The 14641-nt window shown below is 45.2% G+C and overlaps 1 long non-coding RNA gene across 1 annotated transcript in view; it reads right to left on the bottom strand.

The window, feature by feature from the left end:
- Positions 1-76: 76 nt before the first annotated feature.
- The window catches only part of LOC116076422, a 60278-nt gene continuing 45713 nt past the window's right edge, over positions 77-14641 (bottom strand). The window contains exons 2-3 of the long non-coding RNA XR_004112943.1: positions 5288-5385; positions 77-181 (exon numbers count right to left, since the gene is read on the bottom strand). This is a non-coding gene — a long non-coding RNA (uncharacterized LOC116076422). The remainder of the gene's footprint in view (positions 182-5287; positions 5386-14641) is intronic.

Consider the following 14641-nt stretch of genomic DNA (forward strand, 5'->3'; position numbering starts at 1 on the left):
CTCTCTCTCTCTCTCTCTCTCTTTCTCTCTCTCCCTCTCTCCTTCAGCAATGGCTTTAAAAAGCTGGGGTCCTTAGCCATCTTTCCATGTGCAGCCTCCTCTTTGGGGTCTGGCTGTCGTTGTTTCTGTCTGCTGATGGGCAGTGCCAATGCTCTCAGATGTAAGATGGAGGTCATCTCTTCTGTAGTCTCAGAAAGTAGAGGAGAGAAAAAAGAAGCAGGGAATGTAGGTCTAGATTGATGTTAATATGGACCTCTTAAGCGAAGCAAATCAAATGGCTTGCTTGCTTTATCCCCCCTGCCCCCATTCTCCACCACTTGGAATATTTTAAGATTTTTTTTTTTTTGCGTCGCTCAAATCTGAAAAAACAAACAAACAAACAAACAAAAAACCAAAAAGCAAAATAACCCTCTCCTACAGTGGACTGACCTCTCTCCAAGATGGTAGGGCATACATGGCATCGGTCTCCCTATAGTTACTGTGGCTGACTCACAAGTGAGCTGTGGCGGTGTTATGGGCCAAGAAGCAGCATTAGATTTCATTGTGGAGATAGTCTTACTTCGCCGGTAACCAAGCCATTTCCCTAAACCCCACAGAGTTGCTACAGTCAGTCACAGATCATCTTGGAAGCTATTTGGATTAAACATACTCCATGGTGTGGCAGGTTGATCACTGCTCCATTTTTTGCTGTGGCATTTTGAAAAATGAAGAAACAACATCCCACAAAAATTACCAGCAAGGCATGGAAAGGGCTCTGATGGTCCCTGCATCTCTTTAGTTTGCTGAGACCATAAGCCTGACTCCTGCAAGCAGGCTTTCTCTCTCCTCCTGTTTAACTGTGTGCAGACTCTTGTAGTGGAAGAAACTGGAATCTGTGCTAACTTTTTGGCATGAAAAATGTAGGCGATTAAGAAACCTGGAAACAGGTTCTTCGCTGATCCTACCCCATTTTGAACAAATGCATTTGCCCCTTCCCAATTTTCTCGTGTACTAAGGCTCCACCTTCAGGACGCACATTCACATTTGAAAAGTGTGGGAAATATGAACAACTCTTAAATAAATATTTAGGCATAGGGTCTGTATTTCTCTAAAGGCTTTCTCTTAGACACACCCATCTGGTGGAGGATATGCCGCTCACCCACAGCAAAGCTTCTCTCACCAACTAGCCCAAGCTCATCCATCTTGTTGGGTGTCCCTTATGACACATTTCAGAACTTCTTGTAACACAAATGGCTGAAAACCAAACAAAAGAAGGTGGTACAGATCCATCCTCCAGACAGACCTGCTACCACGGAAACGGGCGGTTATCAGATGGGTTCTGAGCAGTTGTGCGCACAGCCGTTGCTAGCTGGAAAAGTCTTCATAATGAGAAAATATCCACTCCCTCAGGCACTGGAGGCAATCTGGGTTAACCGAGCCATCTACAATCAGACTCATTTCTGCTGGACAGGCCTTTATAGATTCTGTGGTTTCCTGCTGAGACTTGGGACCTTAAGAAACTGTTCAGAAGGCAATTGGTCACAGTCACAAGATGGTTATCATTCACATTTCACTTTTCTGTTTTGCTTTTTTTTTTTTTTTTAACGTAGTGTAAAGGGCTGGTTGGGTTGATGGGAGCCAGAAGCAGCTGAGAACGTTAGCTCTGGTGGTCAACAGATTCTTTCTATTGTAGCTACAACACCCTGCACAGAATCAGAGCAATTCCATAGAGAAGGCATCTGTTTGGGCCTCCTTGAATTTCAGACAGGCCACCTTTCCTCTGCACAGCTCCGCTCATATCAATGTGGTCTTCAGGTTGAAGACCTTATCAAAGGGTCTGGCCCCTTTTGGTGACTGACAGGAAAATGGATTGAGCCAGCTTCCTTCCTGGTCTGTGGATTAGCAGAGAGTCAAGAGTACGTTAGGGGAAGTATTGTTTTATAGTTCCAGTTGGTGCTGAGAGATGAGTTGAACAGAGTTCAGGCATGAGATACGGCTGAGGGATGTCGCTGTGACATCTGTCACCTCATTGATTGCTGGAGTTGAGCTGACTAAGATGGCTGACCAGGTGGACCTGCCCTTCCTCCACTCCCACCCCCCACATTCTTGTCTTCATCCCTCTCGGTGTTTCACACTCCACAGACAAAGACCATTGGTCAAGGGTGGCTGAGCTCATGTGCTGTAACCTTTAAACAAGTTCTCAAGGTGTGGCTGGGAGAGTGAGTGCAAGACCCGGTCCTGTCTGTCACTCAACATGGCCTAGGATGGATGGAGAGAGTTACCTTCCGTGCTTGGTGGTAATACCCAGTGTAAATTCCTATAAGAAGGCTGGGTAGTGTGATGGGCTCACCTCCAACATTTCCCTTGTCAGCTTTCTCTGTCATGACTCAGCAGGGTTACATTACAAATGGCTTCCCAGAAGAGTAACCCTTATAGACGAAAGGACAGAGGCAGACATTCAAAACCACTGTTCTTTGCTTAGAGTCCCGACACTGACCTTCTTTACACCATATAAGGGCCTTCACTATTCTAAGAGCCTATGGAAAGGGTGACAAATGTCAACTCTTCTCAGAGGCTGTAGAGACCAAGACAGTAGCAGCCTGGCACCCCGTGCTTTGTTACAGAAGTGCTGTGCTGGGCTGGCTACGTTTTTGTCACCTTGACACAAACCAGTATCATCTGGGAAGGTGGAATTTCAGTGGAGGAACTGCCTCCATCAGACTGGTCTGTAGGCACAGCTACAGGGCATTTTCTCGATTGATGATTGAGGTGGGAAGGCCCAGCCCACTGTGGGTGGTGCCACCCTTGGACGAAAGGTCCTGAGTTGTATGAGCAAGCCGTAGAGACCAATCCAGTAAGCAGTGTTCCTCTGTGGTCTCTACTTCAGGTCCTGACCTCACTTCTTTTCATGATGGACTGTAAGGTGCACGATGAAATTAACCCTTGATTGCCTTTTGTCATGGCGCTTATCACAGCAATAGAAAGCAAACTAGGACACACATTCAGTAGCATGAAGTTTCTTCAAACACTCGCTATGCCTATGGTGAAGAATCTGAGGCCTCCCTTGATTGACAGCAAAATACAGTTAAGTCATCAGCAAACATAGAGTTTTCTAGATCTGCAGGAAGTAGGCAAATTCATCAGCTAATTACAACTTCAGCTTTAGGACACTTCTGCAACTTGGGTGGTCTCTTAAGATTAAAATTAAATTTTTTAAATTTAAAGTTAATTAAAGTAATTGATTAAAATAATTTAAATTAATTTTAAATTAAAATTAATATTTTTTTATAAATAAAGATTCAATTTTTGAAAGGTGTGGCTATCTTTGCTTGTATTTTTCTTATTGCTCCTTTGAAATGAAGCACCAAAAGGTTATTGAGGGTAAACACAAAATACTGATCCCTCTTAGGAAAAAAAAAAAAACATTTTTTTCATGTCTCTGCTCACCCATCATGTCTCAGAAAGTCGCTGTTAGTGTAATCCTGGGCCCCCGAGTCCCTTGATAACTGGTAGGCAGCTTGGCACAAACTCATTCAACGAGAAGAGCTGCCATAAAGCAGGCCTTCATATTAATAATAACTCAAACTCTTCAAATGAATAGCAGAAGATAAGATTAACAGGCAGATATCTCCACAGTCACTTGTGCTTCCGCTTCCTCGAGATTCTGGTGGGGAGATTCTCGCAGCTGACAATGAAGTGGCTGGACTTCAGGGCGAGCAATCCGGAGCGCTGCTGAGCTAACACTGCTCATTCCACAGTCCTTGCCCTCCCTACAAAATATCACTATGCAGCCTGGGAGGAACCAATTGGAATGAGTCCTGAGTATGGGTGGTGGCTGTCTGGTGGCTGTGCAATGTGGTCCTGGTGAAGAGGGAGGAAGCATTTCTTGTCCTCATCCACGCTGGGGAAATACTGAGGCCATTGTGGTTCCACTTGCATTTCGGACAACGTGGGGTCTCATGCACTGATCCCAAGTGTAAAGGCTGAACACTTTTCTTGGCCTTCTGCTCTCTTTGGCTTTCCCCTCTTTTTTAATGTGAGTGTTAGGGAGGAGTAGGGGGGGTTGGATGTGCACATGTGTGCATGCAGATGAAGGTCAGAGGTCAACACTGGTGTCTTCCTCAGGCAGCTCTCCACTTTATCCTTTGAGACATGGTATCTCACAGAATCTGACACCCACTGATCCAGCTGGACAGGCATATCAGTGAGCCCAGGGATTCCTGTGTTTCCCATCCCACTCCCCCAGGGGTTACTGACATACATCATCACACCCAGTATTTACATGGTGTTGGGGATGCAAACTCAGGCCCCCAAGCTTCTATAGCAAGCCCTTTCTCGACTGAGACATCTCCCAGTCCTTTAAAAAAAATTTATTGCACTTTATGTTTATAAGTATTTGCTTATGTGTATATCATGCACTGTGTGTATGCCTAGTGCCTACAGAAGCCAGAAAAAGGCACTGGATCCCTTGGAAGTAACGTAACAGACATTTGTGAGCCACTGTGTAGACACTCGGAACTAAACCTTGGTCTTCTGCAAGAGCAGTCATCTTTTTCAATCCTCCTGCTCTTTAAGATAGCGTCTTGCTGTATAGCCTAGACTGGTCTCAAAGTAGAAATTCTTCTGCCTCCACCCCTCTAGTGTTAGGATTACAGGCACATGCAACCATGCCTGGCTTCTTTTTTGTCTTTTCAAAAATCTTTTACTAAGATGTTACTTAAAATGAAAGAGAGGGGGGTGAGAAGCTGTGCCCATTTCCTGTATATAGTACCATGAGTCTGCAGATCAGGATACTCCCTGGAACCTAGTCTACTCCTCCCTTTCTAATCCTTTCTAATGTATTTCTTCACGCCCATCCATGCTGCACAGCCTTCAGTTCTCCCTACCATCCCCTGCTTTGCCCATCCCATTCTATACCAGAAGTCTGTATCTATGGATATATAACCCTTGCCTTTTGGCTTCTGGTTGGATTCAGCCAATTGGAGACCCTGTGGGAGACCCCAAGTGGAGAGCTAGGGTGAAGCTCGGTACTTAGACCCCCAGATCCATACCTGATAATCTGTATACTAGCTGTGACTATGTCCTCTAAAAGGCCACTGGTTCCACGGGGTGTCCTTTCTCAGTGCCCTGGTTTCCTTGGTACCCCTCATCCTGCTCCCTGTACCGGTGGCATGCAGCGCCTCCTACTGATGCTGGCTTTGGTTTGCCCCCTTTACAATGCCCATACCTCAGCCACCACCTCATCTCTTTAATGCTTCCATTCATATCACTTGCTTCCTGCCAGAATATAACCATCAACTCAACGTACCTCAAAGAAGGATCCAGAAGAGAGATGGGATGGTCTGTCAGCAGGGACATTTGGCAAAGTGCATGTCCTTTATTTCCAAATGGTTGGTGCTTCCAGATCTGGCAAGGGGGAAAAGGCACATTTCATTCTTTCTCCATGGCCTTTCCTAAACTAAATTCAGCCCATTGATAGAAACAAATGGAAACCCTACTGGGCAAGATTATTTTTTTCCAGTTAAAACATAAAACTAAAAGTACTTAAAAGTGAATCTGGACTACCGGAGGCCAAGGGCTCAGGAGGTGGTGGGGGCACAGGCAGTTATGATCTCTGAAATACTGTTGAATGTTTGAAGTGTATTTTCAAACAAGACACAAAACCGAACAGACAGCTTTTTTTAATTCTTTAGACATTTTCTCCCCCAAGTCTGAACTCCAGCAGTCACCTCGATATAGTCTAGAAATTTCATGTCTATTCATGGTTACCAAAACAGAATTAGGGGGAGATCGCCAGACTTCTTCACCTCCAGACCTCATCTTAGCTCACCCCACCCAATATTTAAAGAGATAAGTTGGATACTCTTCACTTCCTTCGCAGCTCAGGCACACTTAGGTAACAGGAACGTAAGCCACTTTAAGCTCTAAAGATGGCATGTTTTAGAAGGTTACCCCGCCCCACCCCCTGCCCTACCCCCTTCCCCACCGCTAAGGCTTCTGTTCTTTGCTCCTCAGAGCCAGCCAATCTGTAACGTCCATTCCCTCATCTATTGGACATCTCAATGGTGATTAAATATTTACAGTGTCAAAGGTCCCTTTTCCCTTATCACGAAAGCTGCAAACTTTAGAGCAAAATGGAGCTTTAATTGTGAGGAACGGCACAGACCCTTAAAGTTGGAGTCAAATAAAATAGCCAGAGAGGCATTTCTTGGGCTTTTTGGTTTGGTGGTAATGGTAGGGATGTCAAGGATGGTGGTAAAAAGGGCAGTAGGTCATCCTAGCACATGATCCTGCAAACTAGATTTCTTGCTGCTGGAAAGACTGGAGGCATTGGGGTTGCGCTGGGGCCAGTGAGTAGAACAGGGCTGAAGGGAAGCAAAGTCCATAGGAGTCCCTGTACCTCTTTCTTAACTGTGTGTAGATGGGGTCCGCACCCCAATACTCATGATCCCTGTGTACCTCCCAGTGCTCCCCCAGCTACCTCAACTCCTAGCTGGTCCAATACAACAACTAAGCACCTGTGCTACACAGCAGGTCATTGTAAGGTGGGGACTTGCCCAAAGAGGCAAGAAGGACTGAAAGCCAACCAGCCCTCTGCTCATTAGCACCTGCCCTCTGACACAGGGGCTTCTGTGTCCAAAAGAAGAGAAGCCATTTTCTTTGTACAATATAATGGCCCTAGTCAGACCTCAATTCTAGATCCTATGTCTCCAGTTAGTTTTTTAATTAGATAGCATTGGGCTCTGTGAGCCTCAGCATCCTCATAGAAGATTGGTGGGGAAAGGCATGACTCATGGAGGTTACATGAATACTAAATGAGATAATCCTGGGGTGGGGGAGGATGTGTGTAACCCAATGCCTGGCTCACAGGATCTGCTCAGTAAACAGTGACACTGTTACTATTACTGTCACTTGATGCACTGAGACCCCAGTGCTAAGTTATTAGGTCACTGGATTAGTTTCCTATGATTTCCATAGTGGAGTCCCACAGACTGGCTGGTATAACCAACCAAAATCTTCCTAACTCTTAGGCTATAAGCAGGACTGGTTTCTTTGTAGGCATTTAAGTCTTTATAGGTTTTACCTTGTCTATACCTTCATGTGGGATTAGTTCTCTTTGGAGGAGATTATTGTTGTTTCTTGTTTCCTCTAATATTGAAACATTCTATCCATCCTGCAGGGAATCTCTAGCAGGAAGCTAAACAATTCAAAGTATCCTCAGGAAGTCCCTGAAACGGACTAGATTCACTGGTGGGAAGGCCCCACCAGAGAAAGCAATAAAAGCAGAGAGTCCCAGTTAGAGAGCGAGAGAGGAGCTGTGAAGAAGAGCCCCAAACAAGCCAAGCTGCAGACCTTGAGACCAGACCAGCTGCTAGAAGAGGCGTAACTCATCCAGGCTGCCTGGAAGAAGTTTACAGCACCTAAAGCTCCTGGAAAGGACACTCTTCAACCTGTTGAACTGCATGCAGTCTGTGCAGCATGCTCCCGGTTCCCAGCTTTGTGAGCTGTCACCAGTCCTGGAGGGGTGGGCTTTGGCAATGCAGCTGTCTTTGAGACATTTCTTCTCATGTAAGTGACCCCTCACCTATATTCCCATAAGTAACTCCAATAAAACTCACTTATTGTGGATTTGGTTTATTTCTTATGTTAATTGGGTTCCCAGATTATATGGGAATTCACATGTCCCTGCCCCTAGCTGGTTCTAGTTGGTAAATAAAGTTGCTGGTGGCCAATAGCTGGGCAGGGAGACAGAGGCAGGACTTTGGATTTCCCAGGCAAGGGAAGAAGGAAGAGAATCACCATTGCCAGGGAGGAGAAGGTCCCTGCCTGAGAAGTGTAGGACAGAGAGACAGAGATACTGCCAACACATAAGAGTCCGGGAAGGCTGCAGGCCGGGTCGAATTTTAGTAAGTAATAATTCAGGAATATTGGAGGGGAGCGTGTTTTAGCAGCAGGGAGATTTGGAAGTGCCCAGCCACTGTGTGTTTAAGGCATATTAAGATAAAAGGCTGCTTGTGTGTGCCCTTCATTCTCAAATCCATAACACTGGGGCAAGAAGTGCACTCGCTGCTTCTGGCGGGAGTTTAGAGCAGATCAAGGAACTACCACTACACTCATTGCTTTACCAAGTTGGACTTCGGTGACTTTGGTGGTATCTGTACTTTGGTCTGTCATGGGCTGCCTTTCTGGAGTGAGCACATGTGTGTATAGAATCTCCTCAGGAAAAGTTTTGCATTGGAACAGGGAGAAGGTCTCATCACTGCAGTTAGACTTCAGCCTCGAGGGAGAGACACTGATAGCAACCATAATAGGATCACGAGCTCATTTGATAAGGGGTAGAAAGGGGTTCAAAAATGTTTCCATTTGTATGTGTGACAGAGCCTAACTAAAACCAAAGACACAAAATCTAGTTGATAAAAACGCCTTTTCTTGGTCTCTTTAAAGACCCTGAGGTAACAGCACACATGCTTTTTGGAAGGCACGTACTTAGCATCAGCATGGATGAGGGGCTCCAAGAACACAGGCATTAAATACATAGTCTTGCCCCTCAAGCCAGCCCTTCTCTGGGTGCCTTGCCATGAAACAGACTAAACAAACCAGCCTGTGGCAGAAGGGGTTGGGGAGTTCCCACGGCCTCAGGGTGCAAAACCCAAGAGCCTGACTATACCTGAGCCATGAACAGACCCAGCTCAGGTAGCTGCTCCAGCTCTGTCCTACCCAGCATATAAGCAGGCTCATCATTTCCCCCAGACATCGTTGAAAATATCAACTATGTACCCAGGGACTTTCATACTCAGGTTAAGGGCTCTTAGACCAGAGCGAGGAATGGACTGGTACTGGTTTTAGCAGGGTTGGCCATGTTTCTTTATCAAGCTGGACCCTTTCCTGCTCCCAGGTCTTCACTTTTTTTTTTTTTTTTTGTAATTTCACCTAAAATTTCCTCCCTTGTTCCTTACTTTGTTAACTCCTATTTGTCTGCCACTTTTTGTGTGAGTCTTTCTATCAAATGCTCTCTAGTAGACTCTCAGCTCCTTTAAGAAAATAATAGAGTTGGGGATATAGTCCAGTGGGAAAATACGTGCTTAGCATGTTTACGGCTCTGGAGAAATGGATGGATGGGTAAATATAGATGGACAGATGTATGTATGTAAGTATGTATGTATGTATGTATGTATGTATAGATGCATGGATGGGTGATGGATAGATGTCTAGATGGCTAGATGAATAGATGTATAGATGGATGGATGGATGGATGGATGGATGGGAGAACTGATAGGTAGATAAATAGGTCAAGTGCTCTTTCATATCACTGTTAATTCTTCTGAGGCCAGGGATAGCATTAGTATTTCTCTACAATTCCTTACATAGTGGGTGGGACCCTGCAGGTATCAATGAAGGCAGTGATCCACGAAGAGGTGAGAATAAAAACTCGGTTCAGATCAACGACTTCATCATCCTGTATCAGATTTGGGGAGCCTGGTACTCATTGTCAGCATGTTTAAAACAGTACAATTTGGAAAAAAGTTTCTAGGCAACAATCATTCCTATCCCAGGTTTCCAGGCAACAATCATTCCAGTTCCAGGTGCAGAATAAAGCTTAAGGTGTAAGCATTTAGAAACTGCTTTATAAAGTACATGTGACCACAAGGGTGTGTCCCATAGTTAAAAGGCCTAGAATCTAGTGTGGTCTCTGACTCAGCACAGAAAGAGTCAGCAGGCCATATAGTACATGGGACATCCCCCACTAAGAATGGCTTCTATTGCCTGTGAGCTAGGGAGGGAGAGTCTGGAATAAACATTGTGGGGGATTTAAGTGAGGTCTACCTCTATAGCAAAAGGGTGATACACTGCTGCAGATAGCAAAAAAGGTCGCCAGGTTGTCAACAATATTCACTCCCACTGTTTCTAGACAGTGAAAACAGGTATTTTATCTCCTCCATTGAGGAGAGGTCCCCACATGCTTAGAATTCTTGGTTTCTCTAGCAATCTGTGGGAAAAAAAAAAAAAAAAAAAAAAAAAAACCTTTGTGCCCCCAAAACTTTCACATCTCAAACCTTTCATTTACTTGATTATGTATTTCGCAAGAAATCCTCTGGGCTACGGATGCCAGGCACGTGATAGGGCTGAGGGTCTAGCCAGGAGCAATGCTGTCCTGTCCTATGCAGTTTACAGAGGATTACACAGGGTCAGTGTTGAGTAGATGCTGTCGGAATGTTTCTGCAAAAGCAGGAAACTGCAGGGGTGGGTGTCAGTCTTTGAGGAATCCACAGCTCCAAACACATTGACTTGGCATATGCACAATACACGCTTACCAATTCATGGGTTGACATTCTCAACAGAGCCTATAAAAGGAAAAATGCAGTACCCTGACACAAAAAATACAGAACTGAGAAGGAAGGGCAGCTACTGGGTGTGAAGCTAAACGTGGCATTTCAGTTATTTGTTAATTTACATAGCCTCTCAAACTTTGTTTGAAAGTGGCTTTGTGTTGAAGAGGGAAGAGTCTTATACTGTAATTATGTTAGACAAGCTTATAATAATTATAATAATTATCAACTGAGTGCCAATAATACTTTAAGAACTCCACTGAGCATAAAGATCATACTAGTGTCTAACAGGTATTTAAAATTAAGCTTTTTAAAATTGAAAGGGCACAGATTCAGCATCTTCTATTTTTTAATAAGCAAAAGATTCTGACACATAATTGCTCCTCCCCTTTACCTCCTTGGCTAGAAACTTCTGTTTTCAAGAGAAATTTTCACTAAGATGGTTCTGAGTTACTGAGAATTTAAGCAATGTGTTTTCTTAACATGCCTTGAATGATATATTCTATCTGTTTGGAAAATATGACATCTGGTTAGATCTTTGGGCATTACAGGCTGGAGGACTTAGGAATCTACAGACAAGCAAGTTTTTGTTAGGCGTAGGGAATTATACATCAGGTGTAGAAAAAGCCACACTTTGGCATGCGCTAGTGTTCCCCCTAGTGGTCAGCAAAGGTACGTGTTAAGAAAAACAATTGTTAGCTAACCTGAGGGGACGTTGTTAGGTACCTGCAGCTTACAAGGTTTCATTCCCCCCTAGCATCTGTTCCCGAAAGCTGGAAGTATGTCATCTATTAAGAAGGCTTGATTATCACTCTTCTTCCTATCTGGTGTCCGTAGCAACTAAGGTGTCTCCCCTACAAGCTTTCAAAAGCAGCATGAAATTACAGTGAGCCCCAGAACACATCCGCAGGACCATAGCTCTTTATATCACTACTCAGTTCCTTCAAGACACTCCTCAAATGTCATCCTCATCTGGAACGATTCGGGTTCAAACTGATATGACGGCGCCATCCAAAACCTGAAAAGATTGGCTCTTTTTAGAGAGTCTATTAATATCTGTGTTCATGGTGGCCAAATACTGGGAAAAAAAAGATGCTTTTGTATATTGTCCAAATCAGATTTCTGGGCGTGTTAGTCTTTGTCATTTTTTTTTTTTTGACAAGTACTCCCTGCTTGTGTTGTGTGGTGTCTGGGATTTTTCTCCACACACACTTGTTGATTACAGGCATGTTAAGGCAGGGCACTAGATAGTGGGGAGGGAGTAGAGGAATAGATACAAGTCGAAAACAGATCTTGGCTTCTGCAAAGCTGTTGATCTACTTTGACATATCAACTTTGTGTCTCCTTCTTCCTCCCATCTTCTTAACTGTTGACATGCTGAGAACCATGGAAACTACTGTTCTATGCCTGGAAAGCCTTAACAGCCTTGTTCTTCTGGAAACACATCCTCCCATCCTCCCATCCAGATGTGACTCAAACCCAGGCAATCCAAGTGTCAGAGATCTGGGGTAGGTTACATGATCCTTGAAGACAAAGCCAGTGACAGTATATCCCAGGGACTGTCACATGCATGGTGGGAGAATAATAGTCTTTTACTGAGAAAATCATGTTAGCCTATAATCTCAGCATTCATTCCAAGCTGGGGCAGAAACATCCTAAATTCAAGACAAGCCTGCCCTACATTGGGAGACAATGTATCAAAAACAGCAATTCTTTTGCAAAGGGGGAGGAACTTTAGCTTGTGGTTTCCTGAAACTGTCAGCAACATTGTTCTCTGCCCACTAGGAAAGCACAGGGGAAAGCAGATGGCAAAGAGGCAGAAGCTCAGAGAAAGTAGAGGTCAGGGCCAGCAGGATGGCTCAGTGGTCAAAGTGCTTGCTGAGCAAGCAGAGTTCAAACCCAGACAAAGGCAGGAGAGAACTGACTCCTGAGGGCTGCCCTTTGACCTCCACATGTGCATGCATATTGTGGCATACATTACACGCGCATGTACACACACACAGCCTCATTGAAGCCCACCAGTGCTGTGTCATTAGTCCTGGTCCTTCAACTGAAGTCACATACTCTTTGTTTGGCACTCTCCTTGTTGCTGCTGTATCCTCTATTCGCTATCACCAGTGCCGTGGTCACCATACGCTGATGCCCCTAAGGCAACTGCACCTAGTTACCCTGACTAGATCTTTATATCCAAATGCCTCCTGGACATCTCCTTTGATCATTTCATAGGTACTTCAAGTCAATTTTCTTGTACTTTCTTCCCCCTCTGTAACTTCCTAGTCTCCCTAGCATATACCACATTACACCCCAGCTCTGATGGAAGGCAGAAGTCATCTCAGACGGTTCCCTCTGTTCTGATGACTAAGCCCCACTGTGGTCCCGACATGTGTAATAGACTCATTTTCTCACATCCCAGATCTCGAGTGTTGCTTGTTTATTTTGAGACACGGTCTTGTGGTGTCGCTCAGGCTGGTCTTGAGCTCATGTTAATTTTTCTCCAGCCTCCTGAGGACTTCTACAATTGTATTCATATGCCACCATGCCTGACTGCCTGACTCCCATCTATTTCAGCATTCTGACATCTTTAATTCGTTCCTCCTAATTTGTAAGGAGACTGTTTTAGGTAGGACTGGTTGGGATTCTGGCCTCGGTTCATTACCCTGGGCATTTATGTGGCCTTTTACCGTCTTTTTAAAAGGAGAGCACACCAGATAATTTCCTGTTGAACTTCCTGCTGAAGGTCTTTCAACCATTTGTTATTATTTCCTTTGCCTTTTTATGCCATGGTCCTTTCAGGACTCCACCCTGCTTGGCAACACTCTCCTACGTCCAGACAAAGCCATGTTGGCTGATGGTGAGAAACCTAAAGGCTCTCCTGCCTGGCAGGCTGTCTTCAGCAAGTGCCAGGGTAGAGAGGGCGGGGTACTATCAACCCACCCCATGTAGCCCACTAGGCTGGATATATCAGGCCCTGCCTGCCTGTCTTTGGAAGTATTATGTTCTCTATCCCTTCATATACTCCTGCACCAAGTCTTAGACTCCAGCTGGCTGCAGAGACGCTATGTGGGTAGGCAAACTCTGAAGAGTCCATTGATCTGGAGCAGTGGTTCTCACCCTTCCTAACTCTATGACTCTTCAATACAGTTCTTCATGTTGTGGTGACCCCCCAACCATAAAATCATTTTCCTTACTACTTCAAAACTGTAACCTTGCTATGGCTATGAATCATATTGTAAATATCTGTGTTCTCTGGTGATCTTTAGCAACCCGTGGAAATGGTCGTTGTGCCCAGAAGGGGTTACAACCCACAGACTGAGAACCACTGGCCTAGGGTGCTATGTTCTGTCTAAGAGAGGAGCTTTGATGCTGGGTGTCTGTAGAAACCACAAGGAAAGGGCATGAAAATGAGGTGGGAGCATGGGGATAGAAAGCATACTTTAACCAGACACAGGACACTAAGGACATCTGCCTGAGTCAGTGGGAAGAGCATCCCCCTGCCTTTACTCTTAAGGAAGAATACAGAGAAGAGGGAAGCTTCTCCAAGTTACTCTCTTGAGGATTTCCCAAAACAACTGGAGAGGGTGAAGGGGAGAAAGGGCTAGATCCCTGAGTGCAGCAGCTTGGGCTAGTCAACCAGAAAAACTCAGGGGTGGCCCTCACTGAAGAGACAGTGAACATTGTATGGAATAGTTTGAGGGGACTTTTATCGGTAAGGGAGGAAAAGCCTAAACTTATACCCTAGGCAAGCAGGAGTTAATTTTTTCCCCTGGAACACAAGGAGTCCAGTTGCCAGTACTGGTTGCTATTCAGTGTTACTCTCCCAGAGCCCCTGGGCTCTTATTATCTTTCTGCTGCCATAAGATAGCTGCTACAGCTGCAAGCATCATGTGAATTTTTCAAGACAAGAAAGGAAAGGCTAACTTTCTCCCCAAGAGATGCTGTCATTTTATGTCTGAGAACGTCTCTATGCAGACTTCCTCTAATATCGCACCAACCGGAGTGTGGTCACGTGCCCACCTGACGTCAAAGAGAAGTGGAGTGACCGTCATTGCCTCGTGAGAAGGGCTGGGGCTAGGGTGAGGGCAGGAGTGGGGGGTGGGGGATGGGGGACGGGGGGGCGGGGGCGGGGTAGGGCAGGGAGCATAGCCTGCCTTCCTCAACATCGGCCCAGATACAAAGCTAAGAGCCGAGGAGAGAGGAGAAGGAATGAGTGTTGAGGCAGGAAGAGCTCCGTATACTGCTCCAGCAGGGCAGGTTCAAGGCCCTGGTCTGGAAGATGGCTACTTTTCTCTTTCTGTTGATGGAATCCCATTCATTCTTCTGGTTCTGCCTCTAGC

The sequence above is a fragment of the Mastomys coucha genome, unplaced genomic scaffold (assembly GCF_008632895.1).
Source record: "Mastomys coucha isolate ucsf_1 unplaced genomic scaffold, UCSF_Mcou_1 pScaffold4, whole genome shotgun sequence".
NCBI classification, from domain to species: domain Eukaryota; kingdom Metazoa; phylum Chordata; class Mammalia; order Rodentia; family Muridae; genus Mastomys; species Mastomys coucha.